Consider the following 9415-nt stretch of genomic DNA (forward strand, 5'->3'; position numbering starts at 1 on the left):
AAAGCGGCTCAGTTGTACCCATTTCAACACAGAGATCAATTTTATGCTCAAGTCTCATCACCAGACTGGTACTATCTCACCCCCCTCTCTACTTCTATCTCTTCATACAAGAGTGAATTGGACCTGCACCAATTAAAATGTATAACAAAATCAAATCAAACCAAAAATCTACAGGCAAAATGTGTTTAGAATCATCGTAAGGATGGGCAGTCAGTAGGAAATGTATAAAATGTTATGTACGTATCTTACACTTGTGCCATCAGCTGCACCTTCAGTTTAAATAAAGGATGCATCTGACCCAGATTCTGATTTTATTTGACGTTACCTCACATGGAGATCTCCGCTACCACATGCAGTTACATCACATCATCAAAGCTCGAGGAAATCTGTGGCCAAACACATTGTTCTATCCTATGAATTTGTGATACTTTTGAAGGTGAGCCTGATCCACTTTTTCAAATATATCAGCACCTTGCAGAAAAGCACAGGTAGACCTTGTCATTCACAGTCGACACAGAAGGATAAAAACAGATTACTATTCTCAGTTGTATCACCCCTTAAAAGATCAGTTCTATTTTAGGAATGCTGCAGAAAACATAGTTTTCACCTAAACGAAAACAACACTTTCACTTATATTTGACCTGAAACTGCGGTGTTCCATGGTCAGATGTTCAAGATAGGTCATCCTGTATTACAATTGCACCAAAATGAAATCACATTTATTATGGAGATCTTCGGCTATTTAATTTCTTAACCTTTCTATGTTTAGTACCATGTTTGCTTTAAATCTGTGTCTGGCCTATTTAATGAGGTTTTTTAGTCCATTTAAAATAAACTGGTTAATAACTGTATTAAAATAGTGCATTAATGTAATATGAATGCACTGGGGAGATTAGTTCTGCAGGATTTAAATCTGCCTTTTGAGGATACCTTGATGAAATGCAGAAAACAAAGAACTGAATTAATTCAGGCTAAACAAGTTTGCTATGAACTACTGCACATACTTCCCACTTAGCTTATAAATTTCCACTTCACTGCAAATATGTTACAAAAACAAAAATTGCTGGAAAAACTCAGCAGGTCTGGCAGCATCTGTGGAGAGAAAGCAAAGTTAACATTTTGAGTCCAGTGACCCTTCTTCGGATTACGTTCAGAACCTTGAAACCGAAATACTTTGATAACAAGGTGTGGAGCTGGATGAACACAGCAGGCCAAGCAGCATCAGAGGAGCAGGAAGGCTGACATTTCGAGCCTAGACTCTTCTTCAGAAATGGGGGAGGGGAAGGGGATTCTGAAATAAATAGGGAGAGAGGGGGACGCGGATAGAAGATGGATAGAGGAGAAGATAGGTGGAGAGGAGACAGACAAGTTAAAGAGGCGGGGATGGAGCCAGTAAAGGTAAGTGTAGGTGGGGAGTTAGTGAAGAGATAGGTCAGTCCAGGGAGGATGGACAGGTCAAGGGGGCGGGATGAGGTTAGTAGGTGGGAGATGGGAGTGGGGCTTGAGGTGGGAGGAGGGGCTAGGTGGGAGGAAGGACAGGTTAGGGAGATGGAGACATGCTGGGCTGGTTTTGGGATGCGGTAGAGGGAGGTGAGATTTTGAAGTTTGTGAAGTCCACATTGATACCATTGGGCTACAGGGTTCCCAAGCGGAATATGAGGTGCTGTTCCTGCAAACTTCGGGTGGCATTGTTGTGGCACTGCAGGAGGCCCAGAACGGACATGTCGTCTGAGGAATGGGAGGGGGAGTTGAAATGGTTTGCAAAAAGGAGGTGTAGTTGTTCAGTGTGAACTGAGCATAAGTATTCTGCAAAGGGGTCCCCAAGCATCCGTTTGGTTTCCCCGATGTAGAGGAGGCCACAACAGGAACAGTGGTTTCAGTACACCACATTAGCAGATGTGCAGGAAAATATCTGCTTGATGTGGGAAGTCTTCTTGGGGCCTGGGGTGGGGGTGAGGGTGGGAGGTAAAGGGGCAAGTGTAGCACTTCCTGTGGTTGCAGGGAACAGTGCCGGTTGTGATGGGGCTGGAGGGGAGTGTGGATCAGACAAGGGAGTTCCAGAGAGAGTGGTCCCTCCAGAAAGCAGATAAGGGTCGGTGGGGGTGTGGAAATGTCTTTGGTGGTGTGGTCGGATTGCAGATAGCGGAAGTATCGGAGGATAGGTGGTATGTGAAAACGAGGGGGATTCTGTTTTGGTTTGTATTGCAGGGAGGGGGTGTGAGGGACGAGTTATGGGAAATGCAGGAGACATGGTCAAGGGCGTTCTCGACTACTGAGGGAGGGAGGTTGCGGTCCTTGGAAAAAGAGGACATCTGAGATGTACAGGAGTGGAATGCCTCATCCTGGGAGCAGATGTGGTCGAGGCAAAGGAATTGACAATAGAGGATGGCATTTTTGCAGAAAGGTGGGTGGGAGGAGATGTATTCCAGGTAGCTGTGGGAGTCGGTGGACTTGAAATGGATATTGGTTTCCAAGTAGTTGCCAGAGATGGAAATAGGAGAGAGAGGTATCACAGATGGTCCAGGGGAACTTAAGGAACAAAAACTGGGTTGGAAGGTGTTGGTGAAGTGGATGAACTGTTCGAGCTCCTCGTGGGAGCATGAGGTGGCACCGATACAGTCATCGATGTAACAGAGGAAGAGGTGGGGTTTAGGGCCAGTGTAGCTACAGTAGAAGGATTGTTCCACGTAACCTACAAAGAGGCAGGAATAGCTTGGGTCCATGCAGGTACCCATGGCCACTCCCTTTGTCTTTAGGCAGTGGGAGGAATTGAAAGAGAAGTTGTTGAGGGTGAGGACAAATTCAGCTAAGCGGATGAGGGTGTCAGTGGAGGGGGACTGGTCGGGCCTGTGGGACAGGAAGAAGCGGAGGGCCTTTAAGCCATCTGCATGGGGAATGCAGGTGAATAGGGACTGGATGTCCATGGTGAAAGTGAGGTGTTGGGGACTGGGGAATTGGAAGTTTTGGTGGAGGTGGAGGGCGTGGATGGTGTCACGGACGTAGGTACGGAGTTCCTGGACCAAGGGGGCAAACATGGAGTCGAGATAGGTGGAGATAAGTTCGGTGGGGCAGGAGCAGGCAGAGACAATGGGTTGACCAGGGCAGGCAGGTTAGTGGATTTTGGGAAGGAGATAGAAGCAGGTGGCGCGGGCTTGGGGAACAATGAGATTGAAGGCTGTGGGTAGGAGGTCACCTGAGGTGATGGGGTTGTAGATGGTTTGGGAGACGATGGTTTTGTGTTCGGAGGTGGGATCATGATCAAGGGTGCGGTAGACGGAGGTAACGGAGAGTTGGCACCTGGCCTCGGCAATATAGAGGTCAGTGCGCCATACTACAACTGCGCCTCCCTTGCCCACAGGTTTTAAGGTGAAGTTGGGGTTGGAGCGGAGGGAGCGTAGAGCTGTGCGTTCTGCGAGGGATAGGTTGGAGTGGGTGAGGGGGTGAAGAGGTTGAGGCGATTGACGTCACGACAACAGTTAGAGATGAAAAGGTTGAGGGAGGGTAGGAGGCCTTGTGATAGAGTCCAGGAGGAGGGGGTGTGTTGGAGGCGGGAGAAGGGGTCTGTGGAGGGAGGGTTAGACTCACGGTTAAAGAAGTAAGCGCGGAGGCAGCAGAAAAACTGTTCAACGTCCAAGTGTTAGTGGTATTCGTTGATGTGTGGGTGGAGGAGACAAAGTTGAGCCCTTTACTGAGGACTGACCATTTGTCCTCAGTAAGGGGGAGGTCTGGGGGGGATGGTGAAGACCCGGCAGGGCTGCATGCTACTGTGTTCTCTGGTGCTGCTGGCCGTGGAGACGGTGGGCGGAGCGACGTCAGCATCGGCTGTGGGCGGAGTTGCATCGGTGCTGGTGGTGAGCGGAGTTGCGTCAGCGGAGGACAGAGCAGGGTAGGCGGCGGCAGCAGCGGTGCCGATGGCATTCACTGTCCCAGAAGTGGTGTACCTGGCGGTGGAGGATGTGACGTCATCCGTGGGTGCTCCGAAAGTGGCCACATGGCCAATGGCGGCGGCTACATTGTGGGGAAGGTCCTGGGTAGGGTTGGGGATTTGGGGGTTGGAGGAAGCCCATTTTGGGTGGTAAGCACCAGTAAGTTTACTGTACTTACAGTTTTTAGTGTCCAATAAAGTTGAGTAGAGCTGTGAGTTCAGGTTGTGGATCCTACAAAGAATAAAAAACAGGAGAGGTCCTTTGCAGGTCTGGGAGAGGGAGGCTCTGACCTGGGACAGGCTTGATTGTAGTGCCAGGAGATGATGGCGCATCGCTGCGACTGTGTGTTTTAGGAGTCGCAGGGAGAAATGTTTTTGAAGGATCTCAATGTTCTGAGTGTAGACGTTGTCGCGGTTGGGACCAAATTGAGAAAGCCTAAATGAGGACTGTAGTCCATTGGGGATGATCAGATTCCATAGTCAGGCTCTAAGGTAATATGGCTGTTGTACCTGGTTTACTTCAGGACATGGTCGAGCAGTTTCAAGGCTGAAGAGATTACGACAGAGTTGCAGTGGGAGAGAGATCCAGGGAGGGTAACTTCTTCATGGTAGGCATCCTTAGAAAAGGCTTCACAGTGGGTTTAAAATTGTATCAGAGATAGCAGGAACTACAAATGCTGGATCGTTCCTCCTGTCTCTGAAACAATTTTAACTGTGCTGTGCCAGCATCTGCAGTTCCTAAACCCAAAATACTAACTTTGCTTTCTCTCCACAAATGCTGCTAGACCTGCTGAGTTTTTCCAGAAATTTCTGTTTCTGATTTCCACATCTGCAAGTCACTTTTATTTTTAAACAGCAAATATGTCATCTGTGTATGTCTCACATACCCACAATAAACTCCGAGCAGCTATGGTGTTGGATTGGAGTCTTGGTAGATGTTGAATCAAGATTGCTGTGTAACAAACTTAATAGGCTGCTTTAGATTTCTGTGACCATCTTTTTGGTGGTAATCATTCAGACAGAATCAGGCATCTGCTGTAGATGTTAATCCGTTTTCACATTAATGAAATAAAAATCTAGGGTGAGGGCAGAGTTTCACAAAGGGCAGACAAATTGGTCTCTGGGTTACTGTCTAAACAATGGAAATGAAAATACTCCTCCAAATAACTACACTCCACTTTGAGAGCAGAGCCTCCCTGGGATCTGACAAAGGTAAAACCATGATGAACAGGGTCTGAAAATATCGCCATGGCCAGTAAGCTAGATTTTCGACTTTGTTCTTAATAGCTATAGAGCTGTACGGCTGGGAAACAAAATCTTTGGTAAAAACCGAAAGAACTGTGGATGCTGCAAGCCATGAATAAAACAATGGTACGGCTGGGAAACAAAATCTTTGGTAAAAACCGAAAGAACTGTGGATGCTGCAAGCCATGAATAAAACAATGTTGCTGGAAAAGCTCAGCAGGTCTGGCAGCCTCTGTAAAGGAGAAAACAGAGTTGACATTTCAGGTCCAGCAACTCTTCCTCAGAAGTTCCCCAGGTATTTGCTAAAATTCATTTCCATGGTTATATCACATTCCTCAATGACTGCCCCCGACTCAGACTCACCCCACATGGATTCAAACAATATCTTCGGTCCAACTCATCCATGCTGGCCAGATACCCTAAATTAATGTAGTCCCATTTAGCATGTGTCCCTCTAAACTCTTTCTATTTGTGTGCCCATCCATTATGCCTTTTTAAATGTTGCAAATGTACCAGCCTCCACCACTTCCTCTGGCAGCTCATTCCATGCACACACCACGCTCTGTGTGAAAAAAAGGGCTGGCCATTTGGTCAGGGCAGGTTTAAGACTAGCAGGGCTGCATTTCTGTGCATTGTGAGTTGATTCAGCTCAATGAGCACCTTGTTAAAGCTAATTAAAGAAAATCTGATTGGAAATTTCAGTTGAGCCAGGAGCAGGTCTAGGTATATGATGTTAGACACCTAGCATTTGGCAAGTGGAGAGCTTTACTATCTACCTGGATATGAGTGCTGTTATAGGCTGGTCTGATGTAGAGGTGCCAGTGTTGGACTAGGCTAGATAAGGTCAGAAATCACACAACGTCAGATTATAGTCCAACAGGTTTATATGTAATCACAAGCTTTCAGAGGCTCAGTCCTTCTTCAGCTGTTAGTAAGAGAGGTAGTATCAGACACAGAATTTATAAGTAAAAAGTCAAAGGTTCACACCATTGATGAGGATGTACTAAACAAAAATTAAGATGCTGCTAAATCTTGTGTGTGTGTGTGTGTGTGTGTGTGTGTGTGTGTGTGTGTGTGTGTGTGTGTGTGTGTGTGTGTGTGTCACCTGTAATGCGGCATGTACCTAAGATCCTCATGGTATCCCGAAGTCTACCTTGGATTTCTGACCACAGGGTGGTCTGCAATGGGATTTCTATCACCATCCCCAACAGGAACACTGTTCCACGTGCCTGGCTCCCACTGCTGTATTAATTTACAACATGAAGTCAAAACAGATAGGAAAATGGGTTGTGAAAAGAACACACAGTGTCTACAGAGGAATATGGAGAGGTTAAGTCAGTGGGCAAAAACTTAGCAGAGGCATCATAATGTGGCAAAATGTGAACTTGTCTACTTTGGTAGGAAGAGAGAAACTATGACACAGAGAGCAATTTTGGGAGCACTCATTCATAAGTCACAAAAAAGTTAGCATCCAAGGTTAGCAGGTAAAACAAGAAGGAAAATAGAATGTTGGCCTTTATTTTGAAGGAAATGGAGTATAAAAATTGGGAATTCTTGCTAAAACTTTCCAAGGCATGAGTCATAGAGTCATACAGCATAGAAACAGATCATTTGGTCCAACTTGTTGATGCTGACCAGGTTTCCCAAGCTAAACTAATCCCATTTGCCTGCCTGTGGACATCACTGGCTGGACCACATTTATTGTCATCTCTAATTGCCCAGAGGGCAGTATAGAGTCAACCACATTGCTGTGGGCCTGGAGTCACAAGTCGGCCAAACCAGGTAAGATTGGCAAATTGCCTTCCCTGAAGGACATGAATGAACCAAAAGGGGTTTTCTGATTGATCTTATCATTTTATGATCATCATTGAACTTTTAATTTCAGACTTAATTGAATCCAAATTCCCACTGTCACAGACAGATTCAAATCCAAGGATCCAGCTCATTGTCGGTGTCTATGGATTAACAATCTAGCAAAAGTACCACATCTCTTAAATTTTCAGCTTCAGTTTCCTGTACCAAAAGGAAACATAGCCAACTGACTCTGAACTTCACATAGACTTCTTGTTGATATTTCAACAGAAGTCACATGGAATTGTGTGCTGACGCTTAGCGATAACGTAAAGTTTGGAAAACAAGAATTTTAGAATAAATTTCCTACCTGTTAATTTTCCTCGGGTTACAGATTGGCCAAATGTAATCCCTGGGCTTGAATCTCCTTGAGGTTGCCTATTTGAGGGAAATTGAAAGAATATTAATTTGAAATGAGCAGCAAAGAAACGATCTGTGGAATTACTGAATTGAAAAGATTTTTAATGCTAAAAAAGATAAAAAGGAAAATGAATCAGGTTTTAAAGTGATGCCTTTCTGCTTATTCAGGTCAACGTAAAAGATCCCATGGCATTATTTTAAAAATGCAGGGTGTTCTCCTGACATTACAACGGGTTCTGCAATTCAAAACAATCTCAGTGGTTATCAAGCACTTTGATGGATTCTGAAATCATGGAAGTCACTATGTAAATACCAATTCCTTTTTTATAATATTTGCATGGAAAAATAAGTCGACAATTTACGAAGCCAATGAATAGAATTTAAATGGTGGGATCCTGTTGATGTGATGAGACTACCAAACTCACCACTGAGGACAGCATAAGCTTACATCCAAGCTTTGAGAAAGATTGCTTTTAATTTAGTATGATCTTCAGGATTTTGTTCTTATTAAGCAAGCTGCAATGAATATCCAATGATATTGCACAAAGTGTCATATGAACAAGTTCATAACTTACAATGACAATGATAAATACATTAGGGTTTGCATATCCTAATTTTGCTTTTGCTTGTTTTTTTTAAATGAAAAAACGTTCTTACATTCTAACTGTGGCACTATATATAGCTCATCAGTCTTCCTTCAATGACGTTTCCTAAGCCTTTTTAAGTGGTCCTTCAGTCTAAAATGATGTTAATTTATACTTATTTAATTATGTTTTTAAGCAGGATAGCAGAGAAAGTGTATGACTAGTCTGTGGATTTAATTCAAAAGATTTATATGAAAGGGATGAAGTCTGCATTACAACAAATTAATCTGGGCTTTCAACCGATTATAGTTGATTAATTTCTAGTCTGCCCTGTTTAACATGAATTTCACAACTTTATTCAGTTTCATTGTACAGCTAATTAGGTAAAGACAACTATTTCTCAAATGACCTGCTTCATCGCTCAGATTCATACACAGCACTGTATCATTTCCTGCTGACACAAAATATTTTTGTCTGCGTTTACATCCCCATGGAGTGAGGTCTCTTAACACAATTCAGAAAACACAGCAACCTAGTCAAAAAAATTTCCACCAATCATAAGTTTTCAAACTGTAAAAAATCAAAATTGTTCAATGTTTTGTTAACATTCTAACATGTGAGTGTCATATACATTCCTCCTTTAATCATGTGTACATTGTGTAACTTAATTAAGCACTTTGTTGAATGTTTCAGAATGGTTACAAACCAGAATAAACCAAAGACCTGTGGACACTGGAAATCTGAAACAAAAAGAGAAATTGCTGGAAAAACATGTCAGGTTCAAAAGACTTAACCAAAACATTTTCTCACTGAAGGAAACATCTAACATTTTGTTTCAGAAATATTCATTATTTTACCACTGTAAGCCACATGCTATAACGCACAGTTTTATACAGCACATATCTGTCATCCTATCAATCAAACAAGGAAACTTCCTCTTATAATAGTCTCAGGTCAACTTAAAAGGATGGCTGAAAGAGCATATTGTTCCAACTTAAAGACATGAGCATTTAAAAAATGTGGTGTGCTGCTCACAAAATGAGATTCACATTTTGTCCAATATAAGGTATAAAAGCTGTGAAGCTATAATTCTCCTACAAACTGCTCAGGAAAATTTTGTCCAGTAAGACCAGGCCAGTATTTTCTACTGCCTTAAATAATATGAACAATGGTGAGAAAATTAGAAAAATTTGGTGAATTCTGAATATCACAAGTGAATAGTGACTAGCTTGCATCTGTGCCTAATTATTAGCCCATCTAGCCTAATTTCTATGTAGTGCCCAATTCTCCTTTCCTTTCCCAGGAAACTGGATGGCATCAACTCCCGACATGAAAGTTTGAGTGGTTAACTAGCAGCAACAATTCACCTCATACCTCCTCAGGTCTTCGGGTATTGTCACCAAAACATCACAGACTCCACAGAAACCATGCTTTTCCACCCTTCACCCAT

Source organism: Stegostoma tigrinum, chromosome 5 (genome assembly GCF_030684315.1).
Source record: "Stegostoma tigrinum isolate sSteTig4 chromosome 5, sSteTig4.hap1, whole genome shotgun sequence".
In the NCBI taxonomy this organism is placed as follows: domain Eukaryota; kingdom Metazoa; phylum Chordata; class Chondrichthyes; order Orectolobiformes; family Stegostomatidae; genus Stegostoma; species Stegostoma tigrinum.